General features: G+C 33.7%; 1 long non-coding RNA gene across 1 annotated transcript; it reads right to left on the reverse strand.

Annotated features, from left to right (window-relative positions):
* Nucleotides 1-714: 714 nt before the first annotated feature.
* On the reverse strand, nt 715-16,051 carry LOC309644395. Its single transcript, XR_014254402.1, has 2 exons — nt 15,361-16,051; nt 715-15,330 (listed from the first exon to the last, which is right to left on the reverse strand). It is a non-coding gene; the product is annotated as an uncharacterized lncRNA (long non-coding RNA).
* Between the last annotated feature and the right edge of the window lie 377 nt (nt 16,052-16,428).

Raw genomic sequence — 16,428 nt, forward strand, 5'->3', positions numbered from 1 at the left:
ATTTAAAAGCAGTAATCCAAAGAGGAAGAATAAGAAGTTACTTTATGGAAAGGAACAGAGTTGTTTCCTAAACAAAGGTCAAATATGACTTTATTCTTCTTTGGCTAGAAAATCAATATACATGTTACCCGTTTGCCTTTGAAAAGCAGTTCTATGTTTAGGTCAGTTTTAGGCATTTTCTTCTCATTTCCTCTTCTTAGTTGGCAGACTTTTCAAGAAAGAGAAATCAAAGCTTTGGAATGGATGTCCAACATTTTTTTTTTACCAACAAATCCCTTTACCATTATTTCCTTTCACTCTGCTTACCCCAATATATACCACATTTGGTAAGGTTTCCTACACAGTCACCATCTATGAAAAAATAATAATATGCTATTATGGAAGTAGTTTGGCTCTTGGAGTGTATTAGAACTGAATTTTTTTAAATCTATTGTTTTTTATTGAAGTAGAGTTGATTTACAATGTCATGTTAGTTTCAGGTATACAGCACGGTGATTCAGATATACATATGTGTGTGTGTATATATATATACTTTTTCAGATTCTTTTTTCCTTATAGGTTCTTACAAAATATTGAGTATAGTTCCCATACTATAGAGTAGGTCCTTGGTTATATATTTTATACATAGTAGTGTGTATATGTTAATCCCATACTCCTAATTTACCCTCCCCGCCCCCCGAACTTGAATTCTAACTTGGCCCTTTGATGCCTTAGTAACTTTTAGCAAGTTAATTAACCTGATGGATCTTCAGCTCCATCCACTGATGGAGATTTACAACTGTGGCTGTGAGAAATAAATATAGTATGGATAATGGTGGTCCCAGAATTAGATACAAGATGGCTGCTATTGTTTCTGCTAGCTTTTGTTATTTGTTTTTCATCTTTTAAATTCATACCTTTATTCAAAACTGAAATTCCAGTAATATTCCAATAATATTTTTCATTCCTGAAACAGCGGAGAAATTGTATCTATTATTTACCTCTGGTGGTCTTCCCATAAAATCTTTCCTATTTCAGTTATTTATAAAGTATTGTTTAAAATATTCCAAATCAATTTTTTATAACAGTGTTGGTATTAGCTCACAAATTCATATCACTACATAATGTTCACTCTCAGGGCGGGTCCAGAGTAAGCATTCAGGGAATGCATGGTCCTTTCACTGCCTCTTTCCAACAACTTGGTGAACTCCAAACTGGGGACCCATGTTCTAGACCAAAGACTTTTCTCCAGTGCATCACTGGAGTTTGAAGAGTATTTAGATGTGTTCCTCTGGAACCTCCTGCCCTGGTTTCCTGACCTAAGTATTTTCCACAGAATGTAAGTATAAGAAGAGTTCTGACCACCTCCACTGTCATTCTGCTCTCTTGAGCAAAGAAGTAAAAGAAAAGAAAAAAGAAAAAACTTGTGACAATTCTCTTAATGAACACCAAGAAGCTCAGAAAGTAGAAGTATAAACAAAACTCACCCCAAAACTGAGAGCGTATGTTAAATACTGCTTTCAGTTCCAAAAGAGACATTCACACTGCTTTAAAACATGCTTATTTCACCCACAGGTATTGATGCAAAAGTTACAGCTGCAAAAATTATAAAACTTATTGAATTCTGTATAAAATCCTACTAAATTATATTGTTATAATAATCAAAAATACAACACTGCCTACTGTAACTTAATATTCTTCCCTACATAATACCAAGATATTCATATGATTCTATACTACTACATATTATAACATCTAGGTATATGCATGAACTATTCCTTAGTTTAAATTATTAAATATCATATTTGAATTAGAAGCCAACATTTATTTCATGCATTCAAAAACACATACTTAAGTAAAAACCTAATGCTATATGTATATATATATATAGAATCCGTGTTCTGAAAACTACAAAACACTAATGGAAGAAATCAAAGAAGACTTAAGTAAATGAAGAGACACATGGTGCTGGTGGATTGGAAGGTTTGACATAGTAAAAGTGTAATTTCTCCCCACATTGATCTATAGATACAATGCAAAAACAATCAATCAAGACATTTTTGTAGATATAGGTGAACTGATTATAAAATGCATAAGTGTGGTAGGCTGAAAAATGGTATCTCCAAAATATCCACATTCTAATTTCCGGAACCTAAGAATGATACCTTACATGGTGGGGGAGATCCTTGCAAATGTGATTAAGAATCTTGAGATGGAGAGATTATCCTGGATTATGCAGGTGGTCGCAAATGTAATCACAAGTGTCCTTATAAGTGGAACAGATGGAGATTTGACACAGACACATAGAGGACAAGGCAATGTGAAGACAGATCAGAGATATTTGGCGACGCTGGCCTTGAAGATGGAAATGATGCAGCCACAAGCCAAAGGAGCCACTAGAAGCAGGAAGAGGCAAGGAATGGATTCTCCTCTAGAGCCTCTGGAGGGAGTGCAGCTCTGTGAACACCTTGATTTTGGCCAGTGGTACTGATTTCAGACTTCTGGCCTCCAGAAGTCTGTAAGAACTGTAAGGGAATAAATTTCTGTTGTTTTAAGCCACCACATTCATGGCATATTGTTATGGCAGCTCCAGGAAACTAATAGAATAAGGAAATGAAAGAGAGCTAGAATAGACAACACAATTTGAAAAAGAAGAAACAAGGTTGCATGTTTTATAACTTCTCTTCTTCAAAAAACAGTGTTAAAAATAAGAAAAGGTATAGGAGCTCAAGGCTTTTCAGGGCATGAGCCACCTTTCTTCTTGCATGGCCTTGCAATAAACCTTTTTCTGCTCCAAACTCCGACGTTTCAGTGTGTTTGGCCTCACTGTGCATCGGGCACATGAACTTGCATTAATAAAATGAAGACTCCTAAGATTTCAAGTCCAGGGCCAGGTTGAAAATAACACCTGTGCTGTGATAACAAAGAAGGGTGTTTTTTTTCTGAAAAGTGTCTCACTTAGAGTTAACTGGATTTGTCAAGATGTGATTTCTTCATCCACATATGATGACCTCTGAATTGATCACAGGGAAGCTTCCAGGAGAATGGTGTGTATGGATTATAACTTAGATCTCTGCATGATGAGAAAGGCTCTGAGCCCCAGGTTTAGGTGTGTCATTTATACTCAGGACTTATCAACCACTATATATGGTTCCAACTATCTGCTCCCAGGTCTGCCCTGGTTTTCGCCTCAGTCCAATCCAATATTGAGAATGGTCAGAATATCACTTCAGGAAATTCTTTTATAAAGAATATTTACAGAATGAAAAAAAAGAGAAAAGCTATAGACTGAAAAATACTTACAAAATATATTGTATTTGACAAAGCAGTTATATACAAAAATACATGAATAACTGTTGAAGCTAAATAATAAGATAACCCCCTAAAAATGGAAATATAGACAGGCAGATGACCAAATAAAGATACAGATTTTGTATAAGCACAGAAAAAGGTGTTTAAGATCATTAGTCGGGGAAAGGTAAATTTAATCATGGGTGATAGAAGACCACAGCTATAGAATAGGTAGAATACTGATAATACTGTGGGCTGACAGGAGGCAGAGCATCTGGAGCTCTCATACATCAGTGCTTAGAATGCCAAGTAATACAGCCATTTTGGAAAGATGTTTGGATCTTCTTATAAAGTTAAATATATACCATGAAATGCAATACTCCCACTCATAGATTTTTACCCAAGAGAAATAAAATTATATGTTCATACAAAGATGTATACTCAAATACTGAGAGCAGCTTTAGTCATAAACACACATACACACACATGGACAACCCCGATATCTATCATAGTTTGAATGGATTAACACATTGTGTCCATACTACTCAGTACGGACTACTGAGTAGTATGGGATGCTACTCAGTCATGAAAAGGGATTAACTACTGATCTATGCACAACATTGATTCTAAGAACCTATATGCTAAGTGAAATAATCCAGAGACAAAGGCAGATGAGCTATATGATTGAATGTTATGAAATTCTGGAAAAAGGCATAACTATTGGGACAAATCTGTTTAGTTATGCTCACAGGTGGGGGATTGATGGGACAGTTGACAAAAGTGACATAAGGAAAGTTTTGGGGGTAGTGGTGGAAATATTCTATTTCTTGTTTGTGGTGGTAGTTTCATAACAATATACATTTGTCACTGTTTAGAGGACTACATACAAAGGAATGGCTTTTTATTTACAAAATCTTACAAACCTGACAAAAATAACTACTTGAAATTCAAATATTTACAGGACAAGTGGCAAGTATTAGGTTTTAAAGGATGTGTATATGTGCTTGTGTATGCGTGTGTCTATTTGACGGACAGTAATTAATTTTATTTGCAAACACAAACAAGGTGGAGAAAAAGTGCCTTTTTTAGGCAATATGCTAAGTTGGTATTTATTTGGTAGGAGTACTACATAAAGTTGGCTTGCTTTTCCTGCGCATTTCAGAGCATCAATATTCAGTACATTAGCTGTTTCTGAGAGCTACTTCATGCCTAAATTATTTCATCACACACCTGACAGTACCTTTGTGTGAATAATTCACCCTATAAGAATCCCAGCTTATCTATGGGTTCCAAACCACTAGGATTCACTGAGGTTTTTCAGAGAGCTTCAATTGCTGCTACAAGGAACCAAGTAAATTCTCTGCTGTTGAGGCTGAAGCTTTTATCATCGTGTCAGGACTTCCCCTCACCTGTATTTTACGGTTTGCTGATGGATTTCTAGAATAGATTGTCAGATTTAGGATGACTGATACTGAAAATTCTCAGGGTTGTGACACAAGTAGTTTTAATTTATGTAAGTGCTGATTCCACTTTATGAGAATTTTCTCATTGGTTTGTTTTGTACTGTATAGTAATGTTTGTTCAGTAAAGAATAATTGGAAGTTATAATAAAGCTCAAAGGAAGAAACCACCCATTTCCCACTATAAAATATCATTTATTAATATGTTGGAATATATTATTTCATTCTCTTTCAAATGTATATGCGTATAATTTTTATAAAATGAAATCTTATTAAAATGTAGTTTTAATTGAACATTTACCACAACCTACTTTCCATATCAATAAATGTAAGTCTTTGATGGTGGATAATAGTCAGCTATAGTGGCGGTATATTATTGAATGAATGTGAATAAGGAAATATATAATCCAACAAACATTTTCAGTTGGCAGATAGTTTTTCCCCTGAGATCGGGAATAAGGCAATGAAAAATTGGTTTTTGAAATGATTTTTAAAGTATCATTTATAGTAGAACCAAAAATAAAGAAATACTATGTATAGACTCTAGCTGTGAAAAAAATAACTCATATGGAAGAAATCAAAGAAGATCTAAGTAAATGGATAGGTACTTCACGTTCATAGATTACAAGGCTTAGTACTGTTCAGACTTCATTTTTTTTCCCCAACTTGATCATTTATTGAATACAATCCCAACTAAACTCCAACTTATTTTGTGGTTATCAACAAACTGAATCTAATGTTTACATAGAAGGGCAAAAGACCTAAAATATCCAACACAGTATTGAAGAAGAAAAATAAAGTTGGGGGATTCACACTACCCTATTTCAAGGCTTGCTGTAAAACCACCGTAATCTTATTTTCTAAAGCTGTTCTCCAATAAAAAGAATCAGGGTTCCTTGAAGAAATAACTGATCTATGACTAGGACAGGACATTAAAAAAGATGGTCCTGGTGTATTCTGTAGTGTCAAAATACTACAAAAACTGTCAAGGTTATCGAAAACAAGGAAATCTGGGGAACTGTTACCGACAAGAAGAGCCTAAGGAGGTGATGACTAAATATAATGTGGTATTTTGGACGGAATCCTATAGGAGAAGAAAAAAGGACATTAGGCAAAGACTAAGGAAATCAGAATAAAGTATGGATTTTAATCAATAATAATGTGTCAACATTGGCTTCTTAATTGAGACAAATATACTAATGCAAAATGTTTGATAATAGGGGAAAATGCATGTGAGGGATATTGGAACTTTGTAAAACCTTCACAGTTTTTCTGTAAATCTAATTCTATCCTAAAGTAAAAATAATTAATACAAAACAAGGCAGGGCTCAAAGAGTACAGGAACGAAGTACACATGGTATAAACAAAACAAATATCAAGATGGTAGACTTAAAAACAAGTCAATCATGAATTGCATTAAATTTAAATTACATCTGACTTTATCCATACCACTCCCTTAAAATTGTTTCTGTCAAGATCAACTAAAACTCCACACTAAAACAGTCCAATAGGAAATTCTCTGTCTTCATACTACTGAATCTGATACAACAAAATTTGAATAAGTTGACCATGTCTTTCTTGAAAAATATGTCTATTGGTTTTTGTGATACTGATTTTTAACTTAGGGACCATTTCATTTCTTGTTACTCTTCCACCCACCTTGCAGTTATTGAATAGCCACAGAGCTCAGCATGAGCCTTCTCTTCTGAGATAACATCGATTCCTATAATTTTCAGTACCCTGTTATATACACTTGAATTTATGCCACAAATCTGATTTTTACCCTGAGCTCCAGAACAGAGCTAAGTGCTTATCTGATGTCTCCACTCAAATATCTTAAACCTATTTTAAACTTCACATAAATAAAATTGACATGTTTATCCACTCCACTAACACTTAATCTTGTTTTTCTCCCAGAATCTGCCATCTTGGTAAATGGGTCAGTATCTATTTAGCTATGTCAATCAGAAATCTAGGAGTTATACTCGATTCCTCTTTTCATTTACTTTTTCCATCCTATCTGTAGGCAAGACTCCTGAACTTTGCAACAAAAATCTCATATTCATTCACTTTTTCCTTTCTGCACTATTACCATGCTAAATCAAGTCACTATCATCTCTCATGCACCACTGCAGTAACCTTTTAACTGTTCTCCTTTTTTCCATTTTTGGCCACATTACCTTAATTACCTAAAAAGAAGCCAAAGTTATCTCTTTAAACATAAATCAGATTATGTTAATATCCTGCTTAAATCCCTTCATTGACTTCCTATTCATTAAAATAATATCCAAATTTTGCAAGGCTAATTTTGTATTACCACATGTCCACCTTTTCTTTTTTCTTTCCCTCATTTATTCATTGATTTCTGCTCCCTCCTTCCCCCAGAAATATTTTGCCAGAACTACTATAAGGGTCTTAGAATTCATTAGTAAACAAAACAGATGACAATCTCTTTCTTTATGGAGCTTACATTAGAGAAGGAGAGGGACAGCAGCAAGAAAAAAACAAGTACACAGACAATCTTTGCTGTTCATGGTAGTGTCAAAGCAAAAAATCAAAACAAAAACAAAAAGAAACATGCAAACTAAGACTTTCATAATCAAAGGAAAAATATGATTGTTCCATGACCTTTAAATATTTTGTCAAAACAACACAAACTGTCTTACTCTCAGTTTTAAATATATAAGGAAATTTTAAAAAATTAAAAAATAACATTTATCTAGAGTATTATAATTTAAAATATTAGAAACATTGAGAACTAAAGTGGGGTTTTTTTTACTTGTAAAAAACTTATCAAAGGTAGTCTGAACTATATTCTTGACTTCAAGTTGCATCATTTATGAAACAGAGTAAGCATGTTTTCTCTGACTTGGCACATTGTCATACCCTTTTCCAAGTTTGTATCAGTTTCCAACACTTTATTCTTTGTGTTTTCTGTATCATGAAGTACAGATCTTCCTCGACTTACGATGGGGTTACGTCCAAATAAGCCCATTGTAAGTTGAGAACATCATATGTTGAAAATGCATTTAATACATCTAACCCACAAAATATCTTAGCTTAGCCTACCTAAAATGAGCTCTGAACACTTACATTAGCCCACAGTTAGGCAAAATCAGTGAACACAAAGCCTATTTTATTAAAAAAATTCTTGAATATCTCATGTAATTTATTGACTTCTGTACTGAATGTGAAAAACAGGTTGGTTGTATGGGTACAGAATGGTTTAAGTGCATCGATTGTTGACCCTTGTGATCTGTGGCTGATTGGGAGCTGCATCTCGCAGCCACTGCCCAGCATCACAAAAATCTACCACATATTGCATTATTTACATAACAATTCATGCACTGAAGAGATAGCAGTGAGGTCAGTACTTTATATAATTATTTCCAGTGACTATACTTTAGTAATTGTAATGTGAATGATGTAGTTGGGGGGGTCTGGTGTTATCTAACTAAATGACAGTAATTAGAATTCATGCATATCAGAAACATGCAAAGCAAAGACTGTTAATGCTATGAGTCTGTGAGTACTAGGAAGAAAATAAAAGAGCAAAGTAGGGAGAAAGAGAGTGTCTTAGCTCAGGCAGCTATAACAAGCTACCATAGACTGGGGTGCTTAAACAACAAATATTTATTTCTTACAGTTCTGGAAGATGGAGGTCTTAGATTAGGATGCCAGCATTGTTGAGTTCTCACAAGAGCACTCTTTCTGGTTTGTAGTATGACCATCTTCCTGCTATATCCTCACATGTCAAAGAGAGAAAGCTCTGGTCTCTTCATCCTTTTATAAGGACACTAATCCCATCATGGGGGCTCCACCCTTATGACCTCATCTAAACCTAATTACCTCCCAAAGGCCCCACCTCTAAATACTATCACATTGGAGATTAGGGCTTCAGCCTATGGATTCAGGGTGGGGGACACAATTCAGTCCGTAGCAGAGAGTCCATAGCAGGGAGTGACAGAAGAGGTGCTAATTTGATAGAGGAGTAGGAAATTTCTTTTTTAGGAGGTGATATTTGTGTGAAGTGTGGCTATCCTGGAGAAGAGCATTCAGCCAGATCGCACCTTCCTGTCTTCCATTTACTCCCTTGTCCTTTCCATCCTATTTCTGCTGATGAGCCTTTGAGCTTTTCTGTTTATTTTCTTTCACTGCAATTCGCTTTCTTTGGCTGACTCATTCTCACCTGCGATTCTCAGCTGAAATATTACTTCTGCAGAAAGACTATTCTTGACGTGTATCTGACATTGCCCCAGAGAATTACTATATAGTCTATCACCCTGTTTTTTCCTTCATGGGTTCTATCACAATTTGTAATTATGTTGTTTGTTTCTTTAGTTTTTATGTCTATCTTTCTCATTAGAATGTAATTTGTATGAGGACAAAGCATTTGTCTGCCTTATTTGAGAAGGTATCTCCAACTGCTTTTAAAGTGTGTATTGTATAAGGTAGGGAATACTCAATAAATGTCTTTTCAGTAAAGGAATAAAATTATTTCTTATGCTATTGTACCATAAGGAGGAAGTTATGCATATTTTTATCTCTAGCCCATAATATAGATCCATCCTGTGTTAGATGTTCAGTGTTGGTTGACTGATTAATAATATCTATCTTCTCTAGATTCCCCTTCTTTTTAAATGAATGTCCAAATTTAATTATTTAAAATGTTTATCAAATACTTGCAATTTGTTTGGCATTTAAAAAATAAAATATTCTCGAGACTTCCCTGGTAGTCCAGTGGTTAAGACTCTGCACTTCCACTGTCAGGGGGCATGGGTTTGATCCCTGTTCAGGGAACTAAGATCGCACATGCTGCGTGGCATGGCCCAAAATAAAAATAAAATAAAATATTCTATTTGTAATACTTTCTATACTGCCTAATATTACTCTCAATTCAAATAATTTGAGTTGTCCTGAAATTAGTGATATTTATATTTATTCTCTTAACATGACTTTTCAGTTCTTATGTTACAACATAGCCCCTTATAAACATTTTCTCTAAAAGAAACTTTTTCGTTACCCTCAAAATTCTAAAAACACCCTTTCCTTTATCTTGAAAGAAACAATTCAAATGATTTTCTAAAGACATCATTTATCAGCAGACTTCCTTGTACTGGAATACAAAGTTCCATCCACACATATCCTGCTTTTAAGAAATAAAGGGAAATCTTTATGTGATGAGAAAATGAAATATCTATGTATGTGTGTTTGTGTATGTATGCATGTGTTTACAAAATAATACATGTATATATGTATATCTATGGCTGCCTATATCTACCCTATGATATAAATAATAGTATTGGCGATAGTGTTGTATTTTATCTATTTGCTTATCTGTAGATTCTTATAGTTTTCTTAATATGGAATAATGTAGGGGTTATTTACCTTAAAGATATAAAATACAGATCATTCAACAAAAATATGATTAATATTGAATCTAGTTATTTTTTAGTCTATGTACATGTGCCTATAATATTATTTTAACATAACTTACTAGAAATTTAGAGTAAGTAGAAATTCTTGCTCTCATGTTATCTAAACCCAAAGTTTTTTAAATATGTAAAACTTAGTCATTGTGTGTGTGTTTGAGGGAGTGACTTGCCCAAGGCTACACAATGAATAGTAATAAAATTGATACTAAAATTATATTACCAGTACTACCAAAAATTTAAGGGCCATATGCTAACTGAAGGGCCATATGAAAATGGAAAATATGAAAGCTGTAGTGGAATCCATAAGGTTCAAATATTGCTTTAAGAAAGAAGTAAACAATAAAAATAATAGAAATAGCACAAAACCACAGCGACAAATATCATTTATTAAGCGCTTTTTAGATGATGAACAGCATTCTAACCACTTTATATATGTTATCATACTATGTAATTTTCTCAACAAAACTGTGAGATTCATAGCATCATCATATCCTTATATGTAGAATAAAAATGAGTCAGAGAGTTAAGTAAAATTGCCTGAGTTCACATAGATAGTAATATTTAAATCCAAATAATGTGATTCTAGTACTATTAAAATCTTGCACATTATATTTTTTGTTAATAATTTTTACTAAAGTATGTAATATATTCATGAATTATAAATACACACAAAGTCAGCAAGCTCATATAACAATCACAAGTGAAGTAGAAAATTACCAGCACTCCAGAGCATGTCCTCAGCCCCTTTATAAACTACCCTTTCCCTCAAAAGATAACAACTATCCTGACTTCTAAGAACACAGGTTAGATTTGACTTTTTAAAAATTTTATATGTTGAATCACACACTTTCTTTCTGGCTGACTTCTTTCCTTCTTTCTATATTGCACATATCACTAGTTTGTTCTTATTGTTGTATCATATTCCACCATGTATATATTCCACAGTTTATTTATTCTCTCCAATCACTACTGATGGATATTAGGGTTGCGGTTATTATCATTAGTATTGCTATGAATATTCCGTAATATTATTTCTGGATATCCCAATGTTCCACCACCATCTACTGAAAAGATTGTCTTTTCACTGCTACTTGGATTGCCACCCACTATACAAGCATGTTAATATGCTCTCACACCCACATCCCTGCCATAAGTCCATTTGTTTATACTTGTACCAGTATCAAACTGTCTTGATTCTTTAACTGTGAAGTCGATAGCCTGTAATGTATGTCCTCCAACTGAGTTCTTATTCAAAATTGTCTTGACTATTCCTTGCATTTTCATATACACTTTAAAATCAGATTGTCAATTTCCATACACATATAAAACTTGTATTTTGATCAAGAATGTATTGAATCCATACAGTAATGATTCTCTAAACCCATACGCTTATCATATCCCACTACTTATTTGGATATTCTTCATGTTTCTTAATTACATTTTGTAGTTTTCAGTGTACATGTCTTGCATATCTTTTGTTAGATATATTATAAGGGTTTCTTTTTGTGCAATTTATGGTTATTGTAATTATGATCCCCAAATTCTTTGACACGCCTTTCATTGATGGGTGGGGTTTATGTTCTTCCCTTTAAATCTGCGTGGACTTGTGACTCACTCATAATCAACTGAGTGAGGTGGAAAAGACAGAGTGACTTTCTAGGCTATGTCAGTAAGAGTTTCAGCTTCCACCTGTTTACTGGGAAATTTATTTTTAAAGTCTAGAGCTACATGGAGAACAACACAGAGGGAGGAAGCCCAGGCCACATGAAAATGTCATAGCAGGTAGCCCAGTCTCAAATCCCAGCTGAGGTTCCAGCCACCAGCCAGTATCACTGTCAGTCCTGTGAGTCCAATGCCACATATTATTCCAGTATACAACCCTAAAGTAGCTGTGCCTAGTCCAAATTCTTTATGCACTGAACCCAAGAGCATACTAAAATAGTTGTTTTAAGTTTGTAAATTTAGTGATAATTTGTTACACAGCATTAGTAACTGGAACACTGTTATAAAACACCACTTTAAAAAATTATGTATTTTTTTTTATCATTTTAGAGAAATGGAATAGATTTTTGTATATTAACCTTGTATCCAGACATCTGGCTAAATTAACTTCTTAATATCTCTAATAGCCTGTTTGGGCTGCTATAACAAAATACCACAAACTGAGAAGCATATGAAAACAGAAAGTTGTTGTTCACAGTTCTGGAGGCTGAGAAGTCCAAAATCAAGGTGCCAACATGGTGACATTTTGGTGAGGGCCCTCTTCCTGATTCGTAGCCTGTGACTTCTCACTCTGTCCTCACATGGTGGGAGGGGCTAGAGAGTAACGTGGGGTCTCTATTATAAGGCACTAATCCCATTCATGAAGGTGCCACCTCATGACCTAATCACCTCCCCAAAAGCCCACCAACTAACACCATCACCCTTGGAGTTAGGATTTCAACATTTGAATTTGGGGGAGGGATACAAACATTCAGGTCATAGAACTATTCTTCATTTATTTAAAAAATTTGGGATTTTTCTACACACATATTTATGTTGTCTGTGAATAATGAGCATTTTATTTGCTCTCATCCAAACAGAGATGTTTTATTTATTTAATTTTTGCCTACTTGATGATAGCCATCTAAGAGGTGTGATGGGATATCTAATGGTAGTTTTGATTTGCATCTCCCTGAATATTTGTGATGTTGATCATCTACTCATGTACCTGTTAGTCATTTATATGTCTTCTTTGGAAAGATGGCTGTTCAAATCCTCTGCCCATTTTTTAATTGAATTGTGTGTTTTTATATTGATTTGTATGAGTTCTTTATATATTTTGGATATTAATTCCTTTTCAGATATACAACTCACAAATATTTTCTCCCATTCTATGGTTACCTTTTTACTTTGTTGATTGTTTCTTTTGCTGTGCAGAAGCATTTCAGTTTGATGTAGTACCACTTATTAATTTTTGCTTTTATTCCTCGTGCTTTTGGTGCCGTAGCCAGAAAAAATCATTATCAAGACCAATGTTAAGGAGCTTTTCCTCTGTGTCTTCTTCTAGGAATTTTAGGGACTTGGGTCTTATGTTTAAGCCTTTAATTAATTTAATTTTTTAAAGTGGTGTAAGATAGGGGTCTAATTCCATTCTTCTGCATATAGTTATTCCTTTTTCCCAAACCACTTATTGGCAAAACTATGGTTTCCTCATTGATTATTCTTGACTCCCTTGTCATATTTTGGTTGGCTGTGTATGTGAAGGTTTATTTCTAGGCTCTCGATTCTGTTCCATTGGTCAGTGTGCCTATTTTTATGCCATAATTATACTATTTGATTATTAAATCTTTGCAGTATAGTTTGAAATCAGGAAGTGTGATGCCTTCAGCTTTGCTCTTCTGTCTCAGGACTGCTTTGACTATTCAGGGTCTTCTGTGGTTCCATACAAATTTTAAGATTTATTTTTTAAAAATTCTGTGAGAAATGTCATTGAAATTTTGATAGGGATGACATTAAACCTATAGGTGGCTTTAGGTAGTATGGACATTTAAACAATATTAATTCCTCTGATCTTTGAACACTGTAATTATTCAATGTATTCGTGTCTTCTTCAATTTCTTTCAACAAAGTCTTATAGTTTTCAGCCTCCAAATCTTTCACCTCCATGTTTAAATTTATGCCTAAGTACTTTTTATGTTTTTGAAGGTATTTGTGAATGGGATTGTTTTCTTTATTTTCTCTTAGATATTTTGTTGTTAGTGTATAAAAATGCAACTGATATCTGTATGTTGATTTTGTATTCTGCAACTTTACAGAATTCATTGATTAGTTTTCACTTTGGTGAAGTCTTTAGGATTTTCTATATATATTATCATACCATCTGTAAACAAAGACTTTTTTTACTTCTTTCTTTCCAATTTGGATGCCTTTTATTTCTTTTTTATGCCTGCTTAGGACTGCCAGTACTATGTTGAATAGCAGTGATGAAAGTGGGCACCCTTTTCTTGTTCCTGATCTCAGGGGAAAAGCTTTCAATCTTCCACCATTGAGTACAATGTTAGCATGAGGCTTGTCATATACGGCCCTATTATGGTATGTTTCTTTTATGCTCAATTTCTTTAAAGTTTTTATCATGAAAAGATGTTGCAGTTTGTCAAATGCTTTTTCTGCACTTATTGAAATGATCATATGAATTTTATCTTTCATTCTATTCATGTGGTGTATCACGTTCATTGATTTTAGGTATGTCAAATGTTCCTTGCATCCCAGGAATGAATCCCACTTGATCATAGTGTATGATTGTTAATATGCTGTCGAATTAAGTTCACTAGTATTTTTTGAGAATTTTTGCATCTATATTTATCAGAGATATTGGTCTGCAGTTTTCTTTTCTTGTAGTGTCCTTATCTGGCTTTGTTATCAGGGTAATGCTGGTTTCATAAAACAAGTTTGGGAGGGTTCCCTTCTCTTCAATTGTTTGAAAGAGTTTGAAAGGGATTAATATGGATTCTGCTTTAAATATTTATTAGAATTAATCAGTAAAATCACGTACTCTTGGCCTTTTCTTTGTTGTGAGAAATCTACTTACTGATTCAATCTCTTTACTCACTGGTCTGTTCAGATTTTCTATATCTTCATAATTCAGTTGATAAGTTTTATGTTTTTAGAAATTTATCCATTTCTTCTACATTGTCCAATTTGTTAGTGTATAACTGTTCGTACGAGAGATAACAAGTGTTAATGAGAATGTGGAGAAAAGGGAATCCTTTGTGCACTGTTGATGGGAATGTAAGTTGGTACAGCCACTATAGAAAACAGTATAGAAATAGTACAATAAAAGTTCTGATTTGGAAAACAAGTGTATTCCTCCAACTTTTTTCTGAGGAAGATATCTTTCAAATATTAACAGAGAGATATTTAAGCATGTAACAATTCAGGTAATAAAATCTTCTTGAAAAGAAAGTTGAAAACAAAATGTCACGGAAATAAGTAATAAAATAATGTTCAGAGAGATAATTTAAAAAATAAAATTGGTTATGAGTATTAAATATAAAACTAATTAAATGTTTCCTTCAGTGAGAATCAGTAGTCTCCATTCTACCTTAAGACGGGTTTATTGGAGGATGGGTATCTTATCCCCTAGGGTTATTACCCATTTTCACTAAATTAACACTGGTAAACTCCTGTAGGGATAATGTGCTCTAAAATTAGACATGTAACTCCAGAATATGTAAATGGAGCATAGGAGTTTACTAAGTTGTCTCAAGATACTTTGCATATGTTCGGAGGTATAGGAAAATCCAAGTAAATCTATCTACCATTTTTAGTTCATGTAAATATAACTCTTGGATCTAGGTGCTTTGTGTCTATCTACCAAGTTTGTGAGACAGGCTATATGGCGGTTACATTTCTAATCATTATGTTTATTTTCGACCATCAAAAAGTCACTAGGGTTGAGATTTCATATTAAATGATTATCATTGCTGTGCATTTAATTAAATTTCCTGCATTATCATGCAAGTTGCTTAAACAAAAAAGGGTGTTTCTGCTGATCCTCAAGTCCCACTTCCTTACATAATATATGTTTCCTCTTTGGACCTCAAAATATTGAATACAAAACAAATCTATGATATATTTAAAGTGAAGGTGAAATAGAGACAGGTGGGGGAGAAATGAAGGGATTAGGAGAAATATGAATTGTTCAAGTGACTACTATTTGTAGGTGCTTTGCATAAATCATAAAATTTCTCCAAGTTAGATATGATTGCTCTCATTTCCAAAGATACATATCAATGTACAGAAAAGATATGCAATGTATTCAAGATCACATATCTATTAAGTGAATGAACTAGCATTTTAATACATATCTGTTCAATGTAAATCCTACCTCCTTGTCAGGTATAGTTTATTTTTTTCAAGTGAAAATCAATTTTCCTTTTCTAAAGTGTGTCTTCTCTGATGGAGAAAGCACTGGTCTATTTCACAGAAATCCAATATTCTAATATTGTATAAATTTAAGTTGGATATTTTTTCTCCTTCATGAGCAATTACCTTTTCTTTTTTTTAAAGGGGTAAATAATTACTGTTTGGTCTACCTCACTGGTTTGTTATGGGGGATGCATGAGCTAATGCATAGGAAAGCACTGTAAAAAATCTAAAGTGTCAAATGCATGCAAGAGATATTTAATACTATTTAATGAATCATTAGACCACAGTCCCTTCAAAGGAAAGGATATAGTATTTTAGTTTATTTATTTATTTTGAGGATTCTTCAGCAGACA

The sequence above is a fragment of the Balaenoptera physalus genome (genome assembly GCF_965194825.1).
Source record: "Balaenoptera physalus genome assembly, chromosome: 15".
Taxonomy (NCBI): Eukaryota; Metazoa; Chordata; class Mammalia; order Artiodactyla; family Balaenopteridae; genus Balaenoptera; species Balaenoptera physalus.